Raw genomic sequence first — 15,628 nt, 5'->3', positions numbered from 1 at the left:
TATCTCTGGTTAATTATATCCCAATGACTTTGGAATTTGTTTTAAGAGCATTAATATCTTTAAAATATAAATTTTCATAAAGTCATCTAAATTGCTGAACTGTCAAGGAGGACTTGAATGTCACAAAAATGCCCAACTAGGCAATTCACCTCTATGAATTTATTCCATGGATACATCCGAAAAGTGAATAAAAACATACAAATATGTTCACACAGCAATTTTTTGTAAGAGTGAAATATGGAATGAACCTAAATTTCATCAATAATGTATGGGTTAAATACAATTTGGCACATCCACATAGTGGATTCTAATACAGAATAAAGTAAAAAAAAAGAATGGTGGTATTATATTTCCTTATATGTCTTAAAGTTAGACCATGATAAGTTAGATATATATGTACTATAGGCCTTAAGTAACAACTAAAATAACAAAACAAAAAGTTATACCTAATAAGCCAAAGAATGAGATAAACATAATTATAAAATATTAATTAATCTAAAAGAAGGGCAGAAAAAAGAAAAATGGCAACAAAGACCAGATAGGACAACTAGAAGACAAATAACAAGATGCTAAATTTAAACTTAGCCATATCAGTAATCACGTTAAAATATAAATGGTCTAGGGTTTCCCTGGTGGCGCAGTGGTTGAGAGTCCGCCTGCCGATGCAGGGGACACGGGTTCGTGCCCTGGTCCGGGAAGATCCCACATGCCACGGAGCGGCTAGGCCCGTGAGCCATGGCCACTGAGCCTGCGAGTCCAGAGCCTGTGCTCCGCAATGGGAGAGGCCACAACAGTGAGAGGCCCATGTACCGCAAAAAAAAAAAAAAAAAAAATATATATATATATATATATATATATATAAATGGTCTAGATGATCCAATTAAAAGACAGAGATAGAGAGACCTTTAAGATGGTGGAGGAGTAAGACGTGGAGATCACCTTCCCCCCCACAAATACATCAGAAATACATCTACTTGTGAAACAACTCCTAGAGAACACCTACTGAACGCTGGAAGAAGACCTCAGACTTCCCAAAAGGCAAGAAAATACCCATGTACCTGGGTAGGGCAAAAGGAAAAAGAAAAAACAGAGACAAAAGAATAGGGACAGGACCTGCACCTCTGGGAGGGAGCTGTGAAGGAGGAAAAGTTTCTATACACTAGGAAGGCCCTTCACTGGCAGAGACTGGGGGCAGGGGGGTTGGAGGGGAAGCTTCAGAGCCATGGAGGAGAGTGCAGAAATAGGGGTGCAGAGGGCAAAGCAGAGAGATTCCCGCACAGAGGATCAGTGCCGACCAGCACTCACCAGCCTGAGAGGCTTGTCTGCTCACCCGCTGGGGTGGGCAGGGGCTGGGAGCTGAAGCTCCGGAGTCGGAGGTCAGGTCCCAGGGAGAGGACTGGGGTTGGCTGGCTGAACACAGCCTGAAGGGGGCTAGGGCACCAAAGCTAGACGGGAGGGAGTCTGGGAGAAAGTCTGGAACTGCCTAAGAGGAAAGAGACCATTGTTTCAGGGTGTGCAAGGAGAGGCAATTCAGACCACTGCCTAAACAAGCTCCAGAGACAGATGAGAGCTGCGTTTATCAGCACAGACACCAGAGACGGGCATGAAACGTTAAGGCTGCTGCTGCAGGACCAAGAAGCCTGTGTGCAAGCACAGGTCACTATCCACACAGCCCCTCCCGAAAGTCTGTGCAGCCCACCACGGCCAGGGTCCCATGATCCAAGGACAACTTCCCCAGGAGAACATACGGCATGCCTCAGGCTGTTGCAACTTCACGCTGGCCTCTGCCGCCACAGGCTCGCCACACATTCCGTACCCCTCCCTCCCCCTGGCCTGAGTGAGCCAGAGCCCCTTAATCAGCTGCTACTTTTTTTCCCTGTCTGAGCAGAAAAACAGATGCCCTCAGGAGACCTACACGCAGAGGCGGAGCCAAATCCAAAGCTGAATCCCAGGAGCTGTGCGAACAAAGAAGAGAAAGGGAAGGTTCTCCCAGCAGCCTCAGGAGCAGTGGATTAAATCTCCACATTCAACTTGATGTACCCTGCATCTCTGGAATACCTGAATAGACAACGAATCATCCCAAAATTGAGGCGGTGGATTTTGGGAGCAAATGTAGACTTGGGGTTTGCTTTCTGCATCTAATTTGTTTTTGGTTTTATGTTTATCGTATTTCAATATTTAGAGTTTATAATCACTGGTAGATTTGTGTATTGACTTGGTTGCTCTCTTCCTTTTTTTTAATATATAGATACATATACTTTTTCCTTTTTCACTTTTCATGCGTGTATATGTGTAGGTGATTTTGTCTGTATAGGTTTGCTTTTACCATTTGTCCTAGGGTTCTGTCTGTCCACTGTTTTGGGTTTTTTTTACTATAGTTTTTAGCACTTGTTATCATTGTTGGATTGGTTTTTTGGTTTGGTTGCTCTCTTCTTTCTTTCTTTTTTTATTACTTTTTAATGTTTAATATTTTATTTTAATAATTCCATTTTATTTTATTTTTCTTTCTTTCTTTCCTTTTTTCTCCTTTTCCTCCGAGCTGTGTGGCTGACAGGGTGTTGGTGCTCCAGCTGGGTGTCAGGCCTGTGCCTCTGAGGTGGGAGACCCGAGTTCAGGACATTGGACCACAGGAGACCTCCCTGCTCCATGTATTATCAAACAGCGAAAGCTCTCCCAGAGATCTCCATCTCAACGCTACGACCAGCTCCACTCAATGACCAGCAAGCTACAGTGCTGGACACCTTATGCCAAACACCTAGCAAGACAGGAACAAAACACGACCCACTAGCAGAAAGGCTGCCTAAAATCATAATAAGGTCACAGACACCCCAAAACACACCACCGGGCGCAGTCCTGCCCATCAGAAAGACAAGATCCAGCCTCATCCAACAGAACACAGGCACCAGTGAGCTCCACCAGGAAGCCTACACAATCCACTGAACCAAACTTACCCACTGGGAGCGGACACCAAAAACAACAAGAACTAAGAACCTGCAGCTTGCAAAAAGAAGACGGCAAACACGGTAAGTTAAGCAAAATGAGAAGACAAAGAAACACACAGCAGATGAAGGAGGAAGGCAAAAACCCACCAGACCTAACAAGTGAAGACGAAATAGGCAGTCTACCTGAAAAAGAATTCAGAATAATGATAGTAAAGATGATCCAAAATTTTGGAAACAGAATGGAGAAAATACAAGAATCATTTAACAAGGATCAAAAGGAACTAAAGAGCAAACAAAGAATGATGAACAACACAATAATAAATGAAATTAAAATTCTCTAGAAGGAATCAATAGTAGAATAACTGAGGCAGAAGAACGGAAAAGTGACCTGGGAAATAAAATAGTGGAAATAACTACCACAGAGCAGAATAAAGAAAAGAGAATGAAAAGAATTCAGGACAGTCTCAGAGACCTTTGAGACAACATTAAATGCACCAACATTCGAATCATAGGGGTCCCAGAAGAAGAAGAGAAAAAGAAAGGGACTGAGAAAATATTTGAAGAGATTATAGTTGAAAACTTCCGTAACATGGGAAAGGAAATAGTCAATCAATTCCAGGAACCGCAGAGAGTCCCATACATGATAAATCCAAGGAGAAACATGTGAAGACAAATATTAATCAAACTATCAAAACTTAAATGAAAAGAAAAATTATTAAAAGCAGCAGGGGAAAAGCAACAAATAACATACAGGGGAATCCCCATTAGGTTAACAGCTGACCTTTCAGCAAAAACTCTGCAAGCCAGAAGGGAGTGGCAGGACATATTTAAAGTGATGAAAAGAAAAAACCTACAACCAAGATTACTCTACCCAGCAAGGATCTCATTGAGATTCAATAGAGAAATTAAAACCTTGACAGACACACAAAAGCTAAGAGAATTCAGCACGACCAACCCAGCTTTACAATAAATGCAAAGGCAACTTCTATAGGCAGGAAACACAAGAGAAGGAAAAGACCTACAATAACAAACCCAAAACAATTAAGAAAATGGTAATAGGAACATACATATCGATAACTACCTTAAATGTAAATGGATTAAATGCTCCCACCAAAAGACACAGACTGGCTGAATGGATACAAAAATAAGACCCATATATACGCTGTCTACAAAAGACCCACTTCAGACCTAGGGACACATACAGACTGAAAGTGAGGGGATGGAAAAAGATACTCCACGCAATTGGAAATCGAAAGAAAGCTGGAGTAGCAATTCTCATATCCGACAAAATAGACTTTAAAATAAACACTATTAAAAGAGACAAAGAAGGACACTACATAATGATCAAGGGATCAATCCAAGAAAAACATATAACAATTGTAAATATTTATGCTCCTAACAGCAAATGCTAACAGCCATAAAAGGGGAAATCGACAGTAACACAGTCATAGCAGGGGACTTTAACACACCACTTTCACCAACGGACAGATTATCCAAAATGAAAATAAATAAGGAAACCAAGCTTTAAATAATATACTAAACAAGACGACTTAACTGATAATTAACTGATAATTTACAGAATTATTGCATCCAAAAACAACAGAATACATTTTCTTCTCAAGTGCTCATGCAACATTCTCCAGGACAGATCATACTGTGGGTCAGAAATCAAGCCTTGCTAAATTTAAGAAAATTGAAATTGTATCAAGTATCTTTTCTGACCACAAAGCTATGAATCTAGATATCAATTACAGAAAAAAATCTGTAAAAAGTACGAACATGTGGAAACTAAAAAATACACTATTATATAACCAAGAGGTCACTGAAGAAATCAAAGAGGAAATCAAAAAATACCTAGAGACAAATGACAATGAAAACATGACGACCCAAAACCCATGGGATGCAGCAAAAGCAGTTCTAAGAGGGAAGTTCACAACAATACAATCCTACCTCAAGAAACCAGAAACATCTCATATAAACAACCTAACTTTACACCTAATGCAGTTAGAGAAAAAAGAACCAAAAACCCCCAAAGTTAGCAGAAGGAAAAAAATCATAAAGATCAGATCAGAAATAAATGAAGAAATGAAGGAAACGACAGCAAAGATCAATAAAACTAAAAGCTGGTTCTTTGAGAAGACAGACAAAATTGATAAACCATTAGGTAGATTCATCAAGAAAAGAAGGGAGAAGACTCAAATCAGTAGATTTAAAAATGAAAAGAAAGTAACAACTGACACTGCAGAAATACAAAGGATCATGAGAGATTACTACAAGCAACTATATGCCAATAAAATGGACAACCTGGAAGAAATGGACAAATTCTCAGAAATGCACAACCTTCCGAGACTGAACCAGGAAGAAATAGAAAATATAAACAGACCAACACAAGCAGTGAAATTGAGACTGTGATTAAAAATCTTCTAACATAAAAAGCCCAGGACCAGAAGGCTTCACAGGTGAACTCTAACATATATTTAGAGAAGAGCAATACCTATCCTACTCAAACTCTTCCAAAATATAGCAGAGGGAGGAACACTCCCAAACTCATACTATGAGGCCAACATCACCCTGATACCAAAACCAGGCAAAGATGTCACAGGGCTTTCCTGGTGGCACACTGGTTGAGAGTCCGCCTGCCGATGCAGGGTACACGGGTTCGTGTCCCGGTCCAGGAAGATCCCACATGCCGCAGAGCGGCTGGGTCTGTGAGCCACGGCCACTGAGCCTGCGCGTCCGGAGCCTGTGCTCTGCGGCGGGAGAGGCCACGGCAGTGAGAGGCCCGCGTACCGCCAAAAAACAAAAACAAAGATGTCACAAGGAAAGAAAACTACAGGCCAATATCACTGATGAACATAGATGCAAAAATCCTCAACAAAATACTCGCAAGCAGAATCCAACAGCAAATTAAAAGGATCATACACCATGATCAAGTGGGGTTTATCTCAGGAATGCAAGAATTCTTCAATATATGTAAATCAATCAATGTGATAAACCATATTAACAAATTCAAGGAGAAAAACCACACGATCATCTCATTAGATGCAGAAAAAGCTTTTGACAAAATTCAACACACATTTATGATAAAAACCCTCCAGAATGTAGGCATAGAGGGAACTTACCTCAACATAATAAAGGCCATATATGACAAACCCACAGCCAACATCGTTCTCAATAGTGAAAAACTGAAACCATTTCCTCTACGATCAGGAACAAGACAAGGTTGTCCACTCTCACCATCAATATGCAACATAGTTTTAGAAGTTATAGTCACAGCAATCAGAGAAGAAAAAGAAATAAAAGGAATCCAAATGGGAAAAGAAGTAAAGCTGTCACTATTTGCAGATGACATGATACTATACATAGAGAATCCTAAAGATTCTATCAGAAAACTACTAGAGCTAATGAATGAATTTGGTAAAGTAGCAGGACACAAAATTAATTAATGCACAGAAATCGCTTGCATTCCTATACACTAAAGATGAAAAATGTCAAAGAGAAATTAAGGAAACACTTCCATTTACCACTGCAACAAAAAGAATAAAATACCTAGGAATAAACCTACCTAAGGAGACAACAGACCTGTACGCGGAAAACTATAAGACACTGATGAAAGAAATTAAAGATGATACACACAGATGGAGAGATATACCATGTTCTTGGATTGGAAGAATCAACACTGTGAAAATGACTATACTACCCAAAGCAATGTACAGATTGAATGCAATTCCTATCCAACTACCAATGGCATTTTTCATAGAACTAGAAGAAAAAATTTCACAACTTGTAGGGAAACACAAAAGACCCCGAATAGCCAAAGCAATCTTGAGAAAGAAAAACGGAGCTAGAGGAATCAGGCTCTGGACTTCAGACTATACTACGAGGCTACAATAATCAAGACAGTATGGTACTGGCACAAAAACAGAAACATAGATCAATGGAACAGGATAGAAAGCCCAGAGATAAACCCATGTACATATGGTCACCTTATCTTTGATGAAGGAGGCAAGAACATACAATGGAGAAAAGACAGACTCTTCAATAAGTAGCACTGGGAAAACTGGACAGTACATGTAAAAGAATGAAATTCGAACACTCCCTAACACCATACACAAAAAAAACTCAAAATGGATCACCATACACAAAACTAAACTCAAAATGGATTAAAGACCTAAATGTAAGGCCAGACACTATCAAACTCTTAGAGGAAAACATAGGCAGAACACTCTATGACATAAATCACAGCAAGATCCTTTTTGACCCACCTCCTAGAGAAATGGTAATAAAAACAAAAATAAACAAATGGGACCTAATGAAACTTAAAATCTTTTGCATAGCAAAGGAAAACACAAACAAGATGAAAAGAGAACCCTCAGAATGGGAGGAAATGTTTGTAAATGAAGCAACTGACAAAGGATTAATCTCCAAAATATACAAGCAGCACATGCAGCTCAGTATAAAAAAAACACAAACAACCCAGTCCACAAATGGGCAGAAGACCTAAATAGACATTTCTCCAAAGAAGATATACAGATTGCCAAAAAACACATGAAAGGATGCTCAACATCACTAATCATGAGAGAAATGCAAATCAAAACTACAATGAGGTATCAGCTCACACCAGTCAGAATGGCCAGCATCAAAAAATCTACAAACAGTAAATGTTGGAGAGGGTGCGGAGAAAAGTGAACCCTCTTGCACTGTTGTTGGGAATGTAAATTGATACAGCCACTATGGAGAACAGTTATGGAAGTTCCTTATAAAACTAAAAATAGAACTACCATATGACCCAGCAATCCCACTACTGGGCATATACCCTGAGAAAACCATAATTTAAAAAGAGACATGTACCAAAATGTTCACTGCAGCTCTATCTACAGTAGCCAGGACATGCAAGCAACCTAAGTGTGCACTGACAGATGAATGCATAAAGAAGATGTGGCGCATATATACAATGGAATATTACTCATCCATAAAAAGAAACGAAATTGAGTTACTTGTAGTGAGGTGGACGGACCTAGAGTCTGTCATACAGAGTGAAATAAGTCAGAAAGAAAAACAAATACTGTATGCTAACACATATATATGGAATCTAAAAAAAAATACATGGTTCCGAAGATCCTAGGGGCAGGACAGGAATAAAGATGCAGATGTAGAGAATGGACTTGAGGACATGGGGATTGGGAAGGGTAAGCTGGGACGCAGTAAGAGAGTGGCATGGACATATATACACTACCAAATGTAAAATAGATAGCTAGTGGGAAGCAGCCACATAGCACAGGAAGATAAGCTTGGTGCTTTCTGACCCCCAGAGGGGTGGGAGGGAGACGCAAGAGGGCGGAGATATGGGGATATATGTGTATGTATAGCTGATTCATTTTGTTATAAAGCAGAAAGTAACACACCATTGTAAAGCAATTATACTCCAATAATGATGTAAAAAAAAAAGAGAGGTAGATTGAATTGAAGAAAGCAACTTTAAACTATATGCTACCTACAAGAAACACACTTTAAATATAAAGCCAAAATTGGTTAAAAGAAAATGATGGGATAATATATATATAGTAGAGATAATCAAAAGAAAGCTGGAGGGGTTATATTAATATCAGACAAAATAGACTTCAGAGCAAAGATTATTACCAGTGGTAGTAGGTTATTTCATGATGGTAAAGGAATCAATTCATTATGAGGACATAATCCTAAATGTTTATGTATCCAATAACAAAATTTCAAAATACAAGAAGCAAAAACTGATAGAACTATGAGGAGTAATAAACAAATCCATAATTATTGTCCAAGATTTCAATAACCTCTCTCAAATAACTGACAGGAGAAGTAGACAGAAAATCAGCAAGGATATTTAACACTATTAATCAACTTTACCTGACTGACATTTATAGAACACTTGACCTTACACCAGCAAAATACACATTCCCCTCTGGTGCACATGGAACATTTACCGAGAAAGAGAATATTCTGAGCCATATAAAAAGCATCAACATATTTTAAAAGATTCAAGTCATACAAACTTATGATCTTACACTAAAACAGAATTAAATTAATAGAAAAGTTCTCTGGAAATCTGCAAATGTTTGGAAAATAAATAGCATACTTCTAAATAATCCATGGGTTTACACTGGAGTCAACGGTCATATTGCAAAGTATTTTGAAATGAATTAAAATGAAAACACAATATATCAAAATTTGTGTATTGTCACTAAAGCAATACTTAGAAGGTAATTTAGAGCATTAACTGTTTATGTTAAACCAGAATAAAAGTCTTAAATCAATGACGTCAGCTTTCACCTTTGGAAACCAGAAAAGAAAGAGCAAATGAAACTCAAAGTAAGTAGAAGAATGGAAATGATAAAGATCAGAACATTAATAACTGAAATAGAAAACAGAAAAAAACAATAGAGAAAAATTAATGAAACCAAAAGCTGGTTCTTTGAGAGCAATAACATTGATCAACTTGTAGCCACTCTGACAGGGAGAAAAGAGAGAAGACACAAATTACAAATATCAGGAATGATAAAGGTGACATCACTAAAGATTTGACAGATGTCAGAAGGATAATGGATGATATAATGAATGACTTTAGGCCAATAATTTCAACAACTTAGATAAAACAGACAAATTTCTTGAAAGACACAAACTACCAAAGCTCAGTTTGGAAATAATAGATAACCTGAAGAAACCTTTTGTCTATTAAAGAAATTGAGTTTATAATTAAAAACCTTCTCATAAAGAAAACTCCAGCCCCAGATGGCTTCACTTGTGAACTCTAGCAAACATTTAACAAAGAAATAATACCAACTGAGCAACACAAATTCTTCTAGAAGATGGAAAAAGAGGGTGTATTTTCCAATTCATTCTATGTAGTAAGCATTACCCTAATTGCAAACCCGAAAACATTACAGGAAAACTAGAGACCAGTATCACTCATGGACACAGGTACAAATATCCTTAAACTGTTAGCAAATAAAATCTAACATTATATTTAAAAAAAGAACACATCATGACTAAGTGGAGCTTATCCCAGGAATGCAGCATTGGTTTATCTGTTGAAAAAAATCAATGTAACTGACCATATTAACAAACTTTAAAAAAAAAATGATCATTTCATTTCCAAATGTTTTCTCCCATTCTGCGGATTGTCTTTTTGTTTTGTTTGTGGTTTCCTTTGCTGGGCAAAAGTTTTTAAGTTTAATTAGGTTCCATTTGTTCATTTTTGGTTTTTACTTTCATTACTCTAGGAGGGGGATCAAAAAAGACGTTACTGTGGGGCTTCCCTGGTGGCACAGTGGCTGAGAGTCCGCCTGCCGATGCAGGGGACACGGGTTCGTGCCCCGGTCCGGGAGGATCCCACATGCCGCGGAACGGCTGGGCCCGTGAGCCATGGCCACTGGGCCTGTGCGTCCGGAGCCTGTGCTCCGCAATGGGAGAGGCCACAACAGTGAGAGGCCCGCGTACCGCAAACAAACAAACAAACAAACAAACAAGATGTTACTGTGAGTTATGTCAAAGAGTGTTTTGCCTATTTTTTACTCTAGGAGTTTTATAGTATCCAGCCTTATATCTAGGTCTTTAATACATTTTGAGTTTATTTTTCTGTATGGTGTTAGGGAGTGTTCTAATTTCATTCTTTTACATATAGCCGTCCAGTTTTCCCAGCACCACTTACTGAAGAGATTGTCTTTTCTCCATTGTATATTCTTCCCTACTTTGTCATAGATTAGTTGACCATAGGTGTGTGGGTTTATCTCTGGACTTTCTATCCTGTTCCATTGATGTGTATTTCTGTTCTTGTGCCAGTACAAATTAATCTCTCCAAAATACACAAACAGCTCATGCAGGTCAATATCAAAAACAAAAAAAACCAAACAAAAAAAAACCCTGTCAAAAAATGGGCAGAAGGGCTTCCCTGGTGGCGCAGTGGTTGAGAATCCACCTGCCGATGCAGAGGACACGGGTTCATGCCCCTGTCTGGGAAGATCCCACATGCCGCGGAGTGGCTAGGCCCGTGAGCCATGGCCGCTGAGCCTGAGCTTCGGGAGCCTGTGCTCCGCAACGGGAGAGGCCACAACAGTGAGAGGCCCGCATACCGCAAAAAAGAAAAAAAAAGGCAGAAGATCTAAATAAACATTTCTCCAAAGAAGACATACAGATGGCTAAAAAACACATGAAAAGATGCTCAACATCACTAATTATCAGAGAAATGCAAATCAAAACTACAGTGAGGTATCACCTCACACTGGTCAGAATGGCCATCATCAAAACGTCTACAAATTATAAATGCTGGAGAGGGTGTGGAGAAAAGGGAACACTATTAGACTCTTAGTGGGAATGTAAACTGGTACAGCCACTATGGAGGACAGTATGCAGGTTCCTTAAAAAACTAAAAATAGAGCTAACATATGATCCAGCAATCCCACTCCTGGGCATATATCTGGAGAAAATCGTAATTCGAAAAGATACATGCACCCCAATGTTCACTGCAGCACTATTTATGATAGCCAGGACATGGAAGCAACCTAAATTTCCATCAACAGAGGAATGGATAAAGAAGATGTGGTACATATATACAATGGAATATTACTCAGCCATAAAGAAGAATGAAATAATTCCATTGGCAGCAACATGGATAGACCTAGAGATTGTCATACTGAATGAAGTAAGTCAAAGACAAATATCATATGATATCGCTTATATGTGGAATCTAAAAAAAAGGTTACAAATGAACTTATCTACAAAACCAGAATAGAGTTACAGATGTAGAAAACAAACTTATGGTTCGGGGGTGGGGGGGATGGGTAAATTGGGAGACTGGGATTGACATACACACACTACTATATATAAAATAGATAACTAGTAAGGACCTGCTGTATAGCACAGGGAACTCTACTCAATACTCTGTTATGGCCTACACGGGAAAAGAATCTAAAAAGGAGTGGATATATGTATAGGTATAACAGGTTCACTTTGCTGTACACCTGAAACTAACACAACATTGTAAATCAACTGTACTCCAAAAATGTTTTTAAAAAGTTGATCATTTCAATAGATGCAGAAAAATCATATGACCAAATTCAACATCCACTCCTGATTAAAAACTCCCTGGAAACTGGAAACAGGAAACAGAAGGGAACTTCCTCAACCTGATAAAAGGTATCTATGAAAAACCTACAGCTAACATCATACTTAATAATTGAAAACTGGATGCTTTCCCTCTAAAATCAGGAAAAAGTCAAGGATGTCTGCTTTTTACCAATTTTACTGGAGATTCTAACAAGTACAATAAAGTATGAAAAACTGTACCCAGATTGGACAGGAAGAAGTAAAATTGTCTTTATTCACAGACAACATAATAATCTACAAGAAAGCCACTGGAACTAGTGAGTTTAGCAACTCTGTAGGATACAAATCAATATACAAAAGTCAATTCTGTTTCTACATACTTGCGATGAACAGTCAGAAACTGAAGGATTTTTAAAAATGCCATTTGAAATAGCATAAAATATGGTATACTTAGCGATAAATCTGACAAAAGGTGCACAAAACCTTATATGTTGAAAGACAGAAAAGATTGCTGAGAGAAATTAAAGATCTAAATATAACTTGTTCACAGGTTGGAAGATGTCAATTCTCTCCAAACTGATCTACAGAGTCAGTGTAATCCCAATCAATATTTACCTTTGTAGAAACTGAAAAACTTATTTAAAATTTAAAATTCACAGAGATATACAAAGGACTTAGAATAGCCCAAACAACTTAAAAGAGAAGAATAAAGTTGGAGGACTAACACTACATGATTTCAAATTTACTACATAGCTACATTAATCAAGACAGTGTGGGAATGGGGTAAAGAGGAGTAGTTCCGTGGAACAGAATGAAGAGTCCAGAAGAGACCCATGCACATATGACAATTGATTTTCATTAAAGGTACAAAGGCAATCAGTTGGGAAAGGACAGAATTTTTAAATAAATGAAGCTGGAATGATTAGGTAACCATGTGCAAAAAAAAATGAACTTCAATCCACACCTTAAGTCAAATATAAAAAATTAATGCAAAATGGACCACAGAACTAACCACAAACTTAAACCTAAAACTGTAAAATTTCTTGAAGAAAACAGGGAAAATTTTTTGTGACCATGGATTAGGTAAAGATTTCTTAGATACAATACCCAAAAATCCATAAAAGAAGATAAATTAGACTTCATCATCTTGTCATGAAATGCACTGATAAGAAAATAAAAAGAAAAATTTGTAAAACACATATCTGATAAATAACTTGTATCTAGAATATATAAAGAACTTCGAAACTCAATAAGAACACAAAGCTTCTTATAGAAAACTGGGCAAAAGATCTGTACAAACACTCCACCAAAGAAGATATATGGATGTCAAATATTGGACACTGTGGAAATGCTAATTATAATCACAGTACTATATCTCTACCTCATTATTAGAATGGTTAAAGAAATTTATCAGTAGACAATTCCAAGTGCTGGTGAGGCTGTAGATCAACTCGAACTTTCATACATAGCTAGTTAGAACATAAAACTGTACAGCCACTTTAGAAAAGAGTTTGGCAGTTTCTAACAAAGTTAAACATATACTTACAACCCAGCAAACCCATTCCTCGATATTTACCCTAGAGAAGTGAAATATTGTCATCACACAAAATCTGTAAACAGATGTTTATAGCACCTTTATTTATAATCACCCAAACCGGAAACCATCCAAATATCCTTCAACTGGTAAATGTATAAATTTTGGTACATCCATACTTACGAAATACTACTTAGCAATAAAAAAGAACAAACTATGGGAACACACAACAGTATGAATGAGTTTCAAATGTATTATGCTAAGTGAAAGAAGGCTCAAAAAGCTTCATACTATATGATTCCATTTATATGACATTCTGGAAAAGGCAAAATTATAGGGATAGAAATGAGATTACTAGGAATCAGGGCTGGAAGTGGTGGGAAGGAGTGACAACAAAGGGGCCTGAGTTACTTTTTTGTTCTATATCTTGATTGTGGTGCTGGCTACATGACTGTAAGCAATTGTCAAAACTCATAGAATTACTAATATAAATAAACCTTATAAAATCATACACTAGGCAAGAGTAAATTTTATTGTATGTATTTTCAATAAACATGACTAAAAAGTGGACACAGATAACTGGGGAAGAAATGAAAATACTGACCTAATGCTATGCTTAAAAAGTAAAATAGGGCTTCCTTGGTGGCGCAGTGGTTGACAGTCCACCTGCTGATGCAGGGGGCATGGGTTCGTGCCCCAGTCCTGGAGGATCCCACATGCCATGGAGCGGCTGGGCCCGTGAGCCATGGCCGCTGAGCCTGCGCGTCCGGAGCCTGTGCTCCACAACGGGAGAGGCCACGGCAGTGAGAGGCCCGCGTACCGCAAAAAAAAAAAAAAAAAAAAAAAAAAAGTAAAATAATTTTATTTTAATAGAATGTTAAAAGAAAAGCCTTAATAGGAAATCTGCCTAAGTGCCCATCATCGGATGAATGGATAAAGAAGATGTGGCACATATATACAATGGAATATTACTCAGCCATAAAAAGAAACGAAATTGAGCTATTTGTAATGAGGTGGACAGACCTAGAGTCTGTCATACAGAGTGAAGTAAGTCAGAAAGAAAAAGACAAATACCGTATGCTAACACATATATATGGAATTTAAGAAAAAAAATGTCATGAACAACCTAGGGGTAAGACAGGAGTAAAGACGCAGACCTACTGGAGAACGGACTTGAGGATATGGAGAGGGGGAAGGGTGAGCTGTGACAGGGCGAGAGAGAGTCATGGACATATACACACTAACAAACGTAAGGTAGATAGCTAGTGGGAAGCAGCCGCATGGCACAGGGATATCGGCTCGGTGCTTTGTGACAGCCTGGAGGGGTGGGATAGGGAGGGTGGGAGGGAGGGAGACGCAACAGGGAAGACGTATGGGAACATATGTATATGTATAACTGATTCACTTTGTTATAAAGCAGAAACTAACACACCATTGTAAAGCAATTATACCCCAATAAAGATGTTAAAAAAAAAAAGGAAATCTGGTTGTGTGGGGTTATTTTTTTTGCCATTTCTACCGGCAAAAGGTTCAAGTTTTTCTATACTTCAGCATAATATATCAAGAAAAACAAATGCCCAGAAGTCTCTAGTGAAAACCCTGATGATGGACATAACAGCAATATTAACCTTGATAAAGAGTTGATTCCAATTTGTTAGTCCTTAATTAACATACAGATATACTTTACTACCGTGGAACATTTCTTTTTCAAAGCAGAATAAATCATCTTTCTTTTTCTTACAGAGTGAATAACAGACTCCACTGCATATTTAGTAGGTATTCACAAATAGTTGCTTAATTGGACTTGTATAAATTCTGTTTGAACCCATTAACTCAAGCTTCTCAATTTCTCTACTTGTGCCCTTCACAAAGGGCAACCAGTCCGAAGCTCAAACAGCTCCAGGATTTGCTCAGCTACCCAGAGCTGAGCAGGAATAATATCACAGCACAGGTAAATCTGTGACCAAGTCAAGATACACGTGTGTGCAGACAACTAGCTAGGAAACTACGCTTAACTTAATGGAAAGGACAAAGCACTAATGGGATAAGGTTCATGTGAGCAACTGTACCACTG

General features: G+C 38.3%; 1 protein-coding gene across 1 annotated transcript in view; it reads right to left on the bottom strand.

Annotated features, from left to right (window-relative positions):
* The window catches only part of TEX11 (testis expressed 11), a 353,939-nt gene that overhangs the window by 87,581 nt on the left and 250,730 nt on the right, over positions 1 to 15,628 (bottom strand). The window lies entirely within an intron of this gene.

Source organism: Lagenorhynchus albirostris, chromosome X (assembly GCF_949774975.1).
Source record: "Lagenorhynchus albirostris chromosome X, mLagAlb1.1, whole genome shotgun sequence".
NCBI classification, from domain to species: domain Eukaryota; kingdom Metazoa; phylum Chordata; class Mammalia; order Artiodactyla; family Delphinidae; genus Lagenorhynchus; species Lagenorhynchus albirostris.
The sequence above is the reverse complement of the archived record's forward strand: the minus strand, read 5'-3'. Positions and strand labels throughout refer to the sequence as shown.